The sequence below is a fragment of the Pseudorca crassidens genome, chromosome 7 (assembly GCF_039906515.1).
Source record: "Pseudorca crassidens isolate mPseCra1 chromosome 7, mPseCra1.hap1, whole genome shotgun sequence".
NCBI lineage: Eukaryota > Metazoa > Chordata > Mammalia > Artiodactyla > Delphinidae > Pseudorca > Pseudorca crassidens.
Window position 1 is genome coordinate 35,470,164 of NC_090302.1, and position 11,554 is coordinate 35,481,717.

Consider the following 11,554-nt stretch of genomic DNA (forward strand, 5'->3'; position numbering starts at 1 on the left):
AGAACAGCAATTCTCCAGGACCTCCTTCCACACACCTGGACATCAGTCCTTAAGCCCCAAAACTTGGTCCACAATTCTGTAAACAGCACCATGATCAGTTCTCGGGTCTAGACGTGCATACTGTGGCTCAATCAACCCACCGAGGATGGACCAGAGGGAGAAGCCCAGCAGGCTCAAGGATTCTGGGGTGAACTAGAAGGGAAACCTAATCTGATGGGCATGTCCCTTCATCCCTGTGGATTCAACCCTCCCTACTGCATGGGGAGTTATTAGAACAAAAGGAGGGTCAAAGCAGGGCCTTTGAGCCTGGACCCAAGCCAGGGCCCCTTTTGCCCAGTCAAAGGCAAATGCTGTTGAAGGGAAAGAACCGTGTTGACTAATCTCTGTTCTCCAAATTGCCTTCTTTCGAGACTCATCCTCTCCCCGCACACATACCTCCAACACAATCCGAATAACCTTAACACCTGAGCTCCCCTTTGCCTGAGCACATCACTCTTTTCTAATTACTCAATCTCAAACTTACAAAAACATTGCAAGTACAGTGCAAAGAATTTTTTTGCCCTGAACTTTTTTGAATGAGTTACCAACCTGATGCCCCATCACCCCTGAAGATCATGTATAATATTTCCTACAGACAGGAACATCCCTCAATAGCTACAATACAGCCATCAAAATCAGGAAATTAACATTGCTGCATTACTACCATGTAATCATCATGCCCCATTTAAGTTCACCGACTGTCCCAGTAATGTTTTTATAGCAAAAGATCTTGTCCAGAATCACATGTTGCATTTAGCTGTCATAGCTCTATAGTCTCCTTCAACCCAGAACAGTTCTTCACTGACTTTGAATTTTAAATTTTAAAGTTTATAGGCCAGTTATTTTGTAGAATGTCCCTCAATCTGGGTTTATCTAATGTTTTCAAGTGATTAGTCTCAGTTTATGCATCTTTGGCAGGAATATTACAGATATGACGCTGTTCTCATTGTATCATGTCAGGTGGTAGACAATTTCGATTTGTCCCATTACTGGCTATAGTAACTTTGATCACTTTATTAAAGTGGTATTAACCAGGCTTCTCCACTGTAAAGTTTATTCTTTTCCCTTTGTAATTAATAAGTATTTTGTGGGCAGGTACATATAGACTTAGAAAGTACCCTGTTCGTCACGCTTCCTACTTATTTATTTATTTATATCAGTATGGACTTGTGGATTCCTATTTTACTCAATAGAATAGAATCTGCTACTATCATCATTTAGTTTTAAGTTCAAAATTTCCCAGATTGGGCCAGTGGGACCCCATAAGCTGGTTTCTGTGTGCTTTTAACATTTTCATATCATTTTTTTGAACATCTTTGCTTTCTGGCACAAGATATTTCAGTTGACCCTGTACTTTCCCTGCCTCAGCCCTGAAATCACCCATTTCTCCACGTTCTGGTTTCTTTTGGTAGGGAATGGTATTTAGAGACCAAGATCTACGTGTTAGGTATGGTCTGCTTTTGGGATGTCACTCCTCCCAGGCCTGAATTAACCGAATTAGGGAATATATGTAGACACAATTTTACAACTAAAAGTGATTTATTTCTAAATCTGTATATATTGGAAACGATAAGTTCAACTCTAATTCCAGTCCATCACCATAAGGTTCATTCTGGTTTTCTTCCCCGCATATTTATAACTTCTTTCTCTGACAGTGGGAAACCTGGTTCCAATTAGCCTTAATATATTTACTTATTCGATCAGTTCCCCTGTAAGTAACACACCTCTCATCACCATCACCTGACATGAAGGCTCTTCTTATCCCATTCAGCCTCCCACCTTGAACCAAGCCCAAGCCCCTGCATGGATGCTGTATTAGTTAGGGTTCTCCAGAGAAACAGAACGAGAGAGAGATACAGAGAGAGATACAGAGAGAGACTGATTGATTATTATGAGGAATTGGCTCACAGGATTATGGAGGCTGAAAGTTTCTACAGTCTGCCATATGTAAACTGGCAGGAAAGCTGGTGGTGTACTCTGAAGGCCTGAGAACCAGGGATGCTGACAGTATAACTCCAAGACCTGAGGGCCAGAGAAGATGAGATGTCCCAGCTCACAGATGAGGAAAGAAAAACATGGGCAAATTCCTTTTCCCTCCACTTTTGTTCTATTAAGGCCCTCAACAGATTGGATGATGCCCACCCACTTTGGGGAGGGCAATCTACTGAGTCCACTGATTAAAATGCTAATCTTATCTGGAAACACCCTCACAGACACACCCAGAAATAATATTTAATCTGGGCACCCTGGAAGCCCATCAAGTTGACACATAAAGATAACCATCCCAGATGCCCTCCTTACTCTGATCAGGCTCTGACAACCCTCACAAGGTTGCCCCCTGCCCAGATGCCTGTCTCACCTAGCTTAGGCTCAGACACTGTATCAGGCCACCCCTTCCACATGGATAAACTTCTCATCCTGCTTGGACTCCAGTACTCTTGCTCTAGGCCACTGCAGGCTCCCCTTCCCCTCTGAGTGGAAGACTACCCACCAAATGGCTTTCAGATTGAATTGCTTAGGAAGGGAAAAGGAAGAAGGAAAAAAAAATCTTAATTGTCTAACTATTTGCCTGTCTCCCCCATTGGAGACAGACTCATTTGGAGTTAAACAATAAACAGATTTGTTTGTTTTGTTCACTGCCATATCTTCAGCTCCTGGAGCAGTGCCTGGCACATAGTAGACCCTCAATAAATGTTGAATGAATGAGTGACAAGGTAAGGAATGAGTCTGAATCATCACAAATCCTAGGAGCCTAGCATAGGGACTGGAGCTCAAAGACACTAAAGTTGCTTAAATTTAACTAGCATTGAGTTTACAAATAGCAGATTCTCCGTAAACATTGGTTGGTTGAATGAAAACATGAACAGTTAAATCAAAGTTAACAAGTGACAGGTGACTTCCTTGGTGGTCCAGTGGGTAAGACTCTGCACTCCCAGTGCGGGGGGGCGGGGGGAGGCCCAGGTTCGATCCCTGGTGGCTGAACTAGAGCCCGCATGCGTGCTGCAACTAAGACCCAGCGCAGACTAAAATATAATTTAAAAAAATATTTTTTAGGGCTTCCCTGGTGGCGCAGTGGTTGAGAGTCCGCCTGCCGATGCAGGGGACGCGGGTTAGTGCCCCGATCCGGGAAGATCCCACATGCTGCGGAGCGGCTGGGCCCGTGAGCCATGGCCGCTGAGCCTGCGCGTCTGGAGCCTGTGCTCCGCAACGGGAGGTCACAACAGTGAGAGGCCCGCGTAACGCAAAAAAAAAAAAAAAAAAAAAAAAATTTAAAAAAGCTAACGAGTGACAAAGAAGACAGAAGTGGATACAAAGAATCAATTATAGTTCTTGAGAGCAGTGTCCTGGCCCCTCCTGATATAGGGACATATTATATGTCCCTTGCTACTCGAAGTGTATGATCTTTGGGCCAAGAGCATCAACATCACCTGGGAACTCGTTAGCACTGCAGAATAACCTGCCCTATCAAATCTTCTGAATCAGAATCTGCACTTTAACAAGATCCCTAGATAACTAATGCGCCCTTCAAGTTTGTGGAGCACTGCTGTACAAGAACGTTTCCCTTTTAAGGCACATCTTTACCAGTCAAAGTCTGTGAAAGCCCTCAGAATTTGCCGCTTTACAGCTGAGTGGAAGAGTGAAGACTATGACACATGGTTTGAGAGCAAAGGCTCCCAGAATTACCACAGGCAAGAATTCAAAGTGACAGACTGTCAGAAGGAAAGTATCTGTCAGGAGAAGGAAAGTATTAATGGCAAGGTGATTGGGAAGGGGACTGTAGTATACCCCTATATTGTTTAACTATTTAACAATGATTCTAAATACACAGATACCATATACATATACATACATGCATACATAACTGTGATGGGGCAAGGTGGAGGGAGCCCTACTCAGGCAGTGACCAAAATGCCAAAAGCTATAGTGACCTCTTCTAACTTACAGTCAGGGATAATCACAGGCAGGATTTACCATAAAATGTTTGTTTATAAATTTAGTTTGTAAATTTGGAGACTTCTGGAATTCTCTCTTGGCATTATTTTTCAGAGGAGGAAAATGATTTTTTGAAAGTAAGGAACTGGAGGGTTCGGGTGGGGTCAGGCAGAGTCCTCCTTTCCTGGGGTAATACCTCCATCTGCTGGCGTCTCCAGATATCACTAGCAAAGACGTGAAGGCAGGTCAGGTCATTTGCTGTAACTCACATAGAGCTTTCAAAACTGTATCTTCTGCCTCTCTGCCTCTCTCTTTTATTCCTTTGTCTCTTTTTCTGTGTTTGTCTCCCTCTCCTGTTCTTCCCTCTCTTCCCTTTCCTCTTCCTTTATATTCCTGATGCAGACGCTGCTTGCATACCTATAGACATGGATGACTTATTCCTTATAAAGCAGACTTTTCACCTTGGACAGACTTTTCCTTACACAAAGCTGAATCTGCCTTTTGTAGCTTCCCCTGTAGTTCTAGTTCTGCTCTCTAGGACCACACAGAGAATGACTGACTCCTCTGCCCTGAATCCTTCAAAAGCCTGAATACTCTGATCATGCTTTCCACTTATCTGCTCCTCTCCTTCTCAGCAACTCCCCCCAGCCCCTTGGCTAATTCCCACACCAAAGTTTCTAGGTCTCTCCTCATCCTGGTTACCACTGCTGGACACACACCAATATCTCTGTATCCTTCTCGCACTGTGGGACCCCACACAGATCAATACGTTAGCTCTGGACTGGGTAACACGGAGCAGAAAGGATCCATCACCTCCCTTGTGCTACTTGCCATGCCTCTCCTGATGAAACCAATAAGTGCTTTTATTCTAAACATCTATACTGTTTGGTTAACTTATTTAGGGTTAACAATAAACAAAAATTCTTGACTTTGCTTCTGCTAAGTCACATCATCCCTGCAATTTTTTAAAAACAAAGATTCAGACCTTAAATGAAGGCCTGTTAAATTTAATTGTGTTAGATTCAGCCTGTTCAGATTTTTTTTTTTTTTTTTTTGCGGTACGCGGGCCTCTCACTGTTGTGGCCTCTCCCGTTGCGGAGCACAGGCTCCGGACGCACAGGCTCAGCGGCCATGGCTTACGGACCCAGCCGCTCCGCGGCATGTGGGATCTTCCCAGACCGGGGCAGGCGGACTCTCAACCACTGCGCCACCAGGGAAGCCCCTGTTCAGATATTTTAATTTTCCCCAATAACATTTATGAATTTTAAAAAATTATCAAACCAATACATATTTGATGTCCAATATTGAGGAAAACATAGAAAAACATAAAGAATGCAATTATACTGACCCACGGTCCCTTCCCCACCTGAAGGCAAACATTGTTAACATGGTTTTATTATTTTCTACATTTTCTCTGCGCATATGTATATTTATATAACTGGTATAATATTGTATTCAATTTTGTATCCTTTTAGAAATTTAACATTATCTTGTAAGCATTTTCTCAAATCTCACATGATAGTACATTGAATGTTGTCACAGAGTTTATGTATCCAATCCTCTAGTAGAACACTTAACCTGTTTCCAATTTTTTCACTGTTATGTGGAATATTTCAGTGAATTTTTAAAGCATAAAACTGCTTTTTTGGATGGATTCCTTTGGATAGAGTCCTAAGACTTGCATTAATGAATCAAAGAGCATGAACATTTAAAAAAAGATTCTTAACACATCCTGCCAAATTTTTCTCCAGAATATTTTCAGATCTTTTACAAATCCTGATTCTAACGCTATCCAAGGCACTTTGGAAGATATAAGAATGAAAATACACTATCCTTGCCCTCAGGAATTAACTTCCTAGGAGGAACACAAAAATGGAAAAAAGCACGCTCGCTCGAGGGTAGATACTGTTAAGTCTCTACAACTTCGCTTTTCAGTTCTGTCAGTTTTATTGCCTTTATTTGTTTTGAACCTTTGTTATTAGGATGGTGGTCATTCAGGCTTGTCCTCTCTTCTTGATGGATTAACACTTTTATCATTAGAATTCTCCTCTATCTCTTATAATAGACCTTGTCCTGAAGTCCACTTTAGCTGATATTAGTAATACTTCACTGTATGAATATAACCACATTTTACTTATCCACTCATCCATTGATAGACATGTGGGCCGCTGTCATGTTTTAGATATTATGAACAATGCTGCTATGAACATGGGTGTAGAAATATCTCTGAGACGCCACTTTCAAGGATTTTTGGTACATATCCAGATGTAGACTTGCTGGATCATATGGTAATTCCATTTTTAATTTTTTGAGGAACCGCCTTACTTTTTTCCATAGCAGCTGTACAATATTAAGCCTTACTTTTTTCCATAGCAGTTGTACAATGTTATATTAATGTAATATTAATATTATACATATATTATATTAATGTAATAATGTTAAATTACTACCAACCGTGCACAAGGGTTCCAATTTCTCCACATTCTTGCCAACACTTGTTATTTTTAATTTTTTTGATCGTAGCCATCCTAATGGGTATGAGGTGGTGTTTCGTAGTTTTGATTTGCATTTCCCTAATGATCAGAGATGTTGAGCATCTTTTCATGTGCTTATTGACCATTTGTATATCTTCATTGGAGGGATATACATTCAACTTCTTTGCCCATTTTTGAGTTATGTCTTTTGGTTGTTTTGGTTGTTGAGTTTTACTTCTCTATATATTTTGGATATTAATCCTTTATCAGATATATGATTTGCAAATATTTTCTCCCATTCTATGGGCTGCCTTTTTACTCAGTTGATTTTGATGCACAATACTTTAAATTTTTCATGAAAGTCCAGTTTGACTATTTTTCTTTTGCTGTCTCTGCCTTTGGTGACATAGCCAGGAAATTATTGCCAAATCCAATGTCATGAAGCTTTTATCCTATGTTTTCTTCTAAGAGTTTTATAGTTTTGGGTCTCACATTCAGGTCTTTGATCCATTTTGAGTTAATGTTTGTATGTGGTGTTAAGTAAGGGTCCAATTTCATTATTTTACTTGTGGATATTCAGTTTTCCCAGCACCACTTGTTGAATAGACTGAACTTTCCCCATTAAATGGTCTTGGCATCCTTTTCAAAATTCATTTGACCATATGTATATGCAACGGTTTATTTCTGGGCTCCTTGTTTCATTCCGTTAGTCTATACATTAGTCTTTATGATAGTACCACAGTTTTGATTACTGTGGCTTTCTAGTAAGTTTTGACATCAGGAAATGTGAGTCGTCCAGCTTTGTTCTTCTTTTTCAAGATAGTTTTGTCTATTTGGGATCCCTTGAGATTTCATATGAATTTTAGGATGGGTTTTTCTATTTTGGCAAAACATCGTTGAGAGTTTTTATAGAGATTGCATTCAATCTATAGATTGCTTTGGGTAGCATTGACATCCTAATAATATTAAGTCTTCCAATCTATGAACATCGAATGTGTTTCCATTAATTCTTCTTTCAGTAACATTTTGTAATTTTCTTTGTACCAGTCTTTACTTTTGGTTAATTCCTAAGTATTTTATTCTTTTAGATGTTATTGTAAATGTCATTTTCATAATTTCCTTTTGAGATTGTTCATTGTTAATGTATAAAAATGCAACTAATTTTTGTATGTTGACTTTATAACTTGTACTTTGCTGAATTTATTAGCTCTAACAGTTGTGTGTGTGTAATCTTTAGGATTCTCTACATATAAGAATATATCATGTGCAGAGATAATATTACGTCTTCCTTTCCAAGTTGGATGTCTTTTGTTTCTTTTTCTGCCTAATTGCTCTATCTAGACATTCTAGCATTATGTTGAATAGAAGTTGCGAAAGTAGGCATCTGTGTCTTTTTCCTGATCTTAGAGGAAAGGCTTAAAGTCTTTCACCAATGTGTATGTTTGCTGTGTGTTATCATATATGGTTTTTATTATGCTGAAGTAGTTTCCTTCTATTCCTAGTTTGTTGAGTGTTTTTAAAAGGGTGTTGAATTCCGTTGAATGCTTTGTGTGCATCATTTGAGATGATCATGTGATGTATTACACTGATCAATTTTCACATATTGAACTATCCTTGCATTCCAGGAGTAAATCCGACTTGGCCATGGTGTATAACCCTTTTGATATGCTGCTAAATTTAGTTTGCTAATATTTTATTGTGAGTTTTTGCATTAATGTTCATAAGGGATATGGATCTGTAGTTTTCTTGTAGTGTCATTGTCTGGCTTTCATTTTTCCTGGCTATTCTTGCAATATTATCCTCTCTTATGAATTTAGAATCAGTGTCTAGTTTCCAAAAGTATCTTTTTTTGTTGTTATTGTTGCTTTGATTTTGTATTAGCTATAGGGTGATCTTTGTCATTTCCCCTCAAATTAGGGAAAGATTATGCTTAAGAGAAGTGAGATGGTTCTATTCATTCTGGTTTTTGACTATTAGGTTTGTATGTTAGTTTCTATTTTTTTTTTTTACCATCTTTATTGGAGTATAATTGCTTTACAATGGTGTTAGTTTCTGCTTTATAACAAAGTGAGTCAGCTATACATATACATATATCCCCATATCTCCTCCCTCTTGCGTTTCCCTCCCACCCTCCCTATCCCACCCCTCTAGGTGGTCACAAAGTACCGAGCTGATCTCCCCGCGCCATGCGGCTGCTTCCCACTATCTATTTTACATTTAGTAGTATATATAAGTCCATGCCACTGTCTCACTTCATCCCAGCTTACCCTTCCCCCTCCCCGTGTCCTCAAATCCATTCTCTACATCTGTGTCTTTATTCCTGTCCTGCCCCTAGGCTCTTCAGAACCTTTTTTTTTTTTAGATTCCATATATATGTGTTAAGCATACGGTATTTGCTTTTCTCTTTCTGACTTACTTCACTCTGAATGACAGTCTCTAGGTCCATCCACCTCACTACAAGTAACTCAATTTTTTTCTTTTTGTGGCTGAGTAATATTCCATTGTATATATGTACCACATCTTCTTTATCCATTCATCTGTCGATGGACACTTAGGTTGCTTCCATGTCCTGGCTATTGTAAACAGAGCTTCAATGAACATTGTGACACATGACTCTTTTTGAATTATGGTTTTCTCAGGGTATATGCCCAGTAGTGGGATTGCTGGGTTGTATGGTAGTTCTATTTTTAGTTTTTTAAGGAAACTCCATACTGTTCTCCATAGTGGCTGTATCAATTTACATTCCCACCAACAGTGCAAGCCAAAAGTACCTTAGTGATACTTTTATTGGGAAATTTATAGCCTAATTTAGGAATAATTTTGTCAATGAGTTGAAAACTCAACCTAAAAATCCTGGTTTTCAGGCTTCCCTGGTGGCGCAGTGGTTGAGAGTCCGCCTGCCGATGCAGGGGACATGGGTTCGTGCCCCGGTCCGGGAAGATCCCACATGCCGCGGAGCGGCTGGGCCCGTGAGCCATGGCCGCTGAGCCTGCGCGTCCAGAGCCTGTGCTCCGCAACGGGAGAGGCCACAACAGTGAGAGGCCCGCGTACCGAAAAAAAAAAAAAAATCCTGGTTTTCATATATACTACTAAAATAATAAAGGTCATTATAAAAATTAAATTAATACATAAGTATGTAAAGGCTAAAAATTAAGAAGGCCCTCTTAAAATATTTCCTTATCATCACCCCCTCCTAACTTCCCTTCACTGAGGTAATTTTTACAAACAGTTTGATAGTATCCTTTCATACCTGGCCATACATTTACAAGCTTTTATGTATACATCCACACGCAGGGTTTTTCTGGTTTTGTTTGGTATGTATATGGGATCATTAGTAATAAAGGAGCCATAATACATACTCAGTGTATATCAATGTATTGTAATCCTCTATGGATACACATTTCACATTGTTTCTTTTTTTCTTCCGCTAATAAAGCTTGATCAAAGTCTCGTGCATACTTTTCCACATTTGTTTATTTAAGTAGACTTTCTAGAAAGGAATTGCCAGCGAGAAGGTAATGAATGCATAATTTAAAAATTTGAAGATACCAAGTTATCTTCAGAGAACAGCAGTGATACTCCCAACAACGATACAGGATGGGACTTTTTTCACACGCTCTCCTAAGTACTAAACGTACAAATCTTTTTAATTTTTGCCACTCTGTATATATGAGATAACATCTAGTTTACAGTATGTCTGTAAGGGTCACATATGTTAAAGGACCTCTCACGTTGCCTGGCTTACTGTCAGCATTCTTTTTTTTTTTTTAAGCAGCCCAATCTGACAGTAAAATACATGCAAGGGCAATAAAATGTCAGGGAATCTTAATGAACACAATTTACCATCAGACTTCGTTGAGGCCGTAAAGAAAGAAACCCCAACCCCAATATTGCAAGGACAACATTTCCAATGTGTATGGTCTGAAGGGATGGATCAGCTCTAATGTTAACTGGGTGTTGAGTTCTGAAGAAGTGGGGTGTTCCCTTTTAAAAATAGTCTTTTCCCCCAAACCCACCCCCCCAAAAAACAACCGAACTGCGTTCCCCAGCCTGCCTTTGTCTCCGGAGCCACGCCGAGCTCCCGACAGCTCCCGCCGCGGAAGGCCCCTTACGGACTTCCTTGTCTGCTCTTCGCATGGGGAAGGTGGGCTTCTTTCTGCCGTCGGAGGCGCCGGGGCCGGTGTACCTAAGGGTTCGGGCTCTCCGTCCGAGCGTGCACCTGCGAGCCCGGGAGCCGCACGGACCTTGCTCTTTTCTGACATTGTCCCACCGAAGTCCGCAACTCTTCCACGTTTCCCATTCTGTTCATTGGGAGACTGGTTCAGGAGACTGCAGGCTTATTTGACCTGCGGCACGGAATGCGGAGCGAAGTGCCAGACTTCTCAGTCCCCAGCCCTTGGAGACGCCGCCACCGGGACTGGACGTGGCGCGGTGTCGGACCCAACTGCCGTCATATGGATGGCATTTTCGGTTCAGCGTCTTTAGCCTGGATTTTGGCTTAATTCAACCTAAACAGCGTCTTGGAATTTTATTTTTTTCCAAAGCCTACGAGGTCCCGCGAAGGGAATTCGCGTTGGAGAGGGAGCCCGGTGTCACCGAAGAGGGAGCCGGGCGCCGTGAGTGTGGGGAAATCCTTCAGGTCCAGCCAGCGGTGGGACACTACCTCGCGGGCTCGCCTCACACCTGGCTCAGACCTCAGGCAGTCGTAGTTGTGACTGGTGGAATGAGGCGGAAAACCCGGGGGCCTCCACCACAGCGGGTCTGGATGGGTTCGGCACACAGTCACTTTTCTGTAGTCCAATCCTAGAGTCGCTTAGTGATAAATCCCGCTTTAAAAGGCGTTTGATAACAGTTTTACGTGTTGTAAGGCATACGGTGATTGGCTGCAGGGCTCACGGATTCGCTCGGTAGTAAATACAGCGAGGCTCCTGGGACCGCGGATTGGTCAGTGTTCCCGGGGCCGAATAAATTCCGCCGGATTCCGCGCGCTGGCTGGCGGCACATCTACCCTGGTCCCGCCGCTTCCGCTTCTGATTGGCTGTAGCGCGGCCGGAGGGGAGGAGAAAAGCCGCGGAGTAGGCGATCTCGTGTTGCGTCACTTCCGTTTA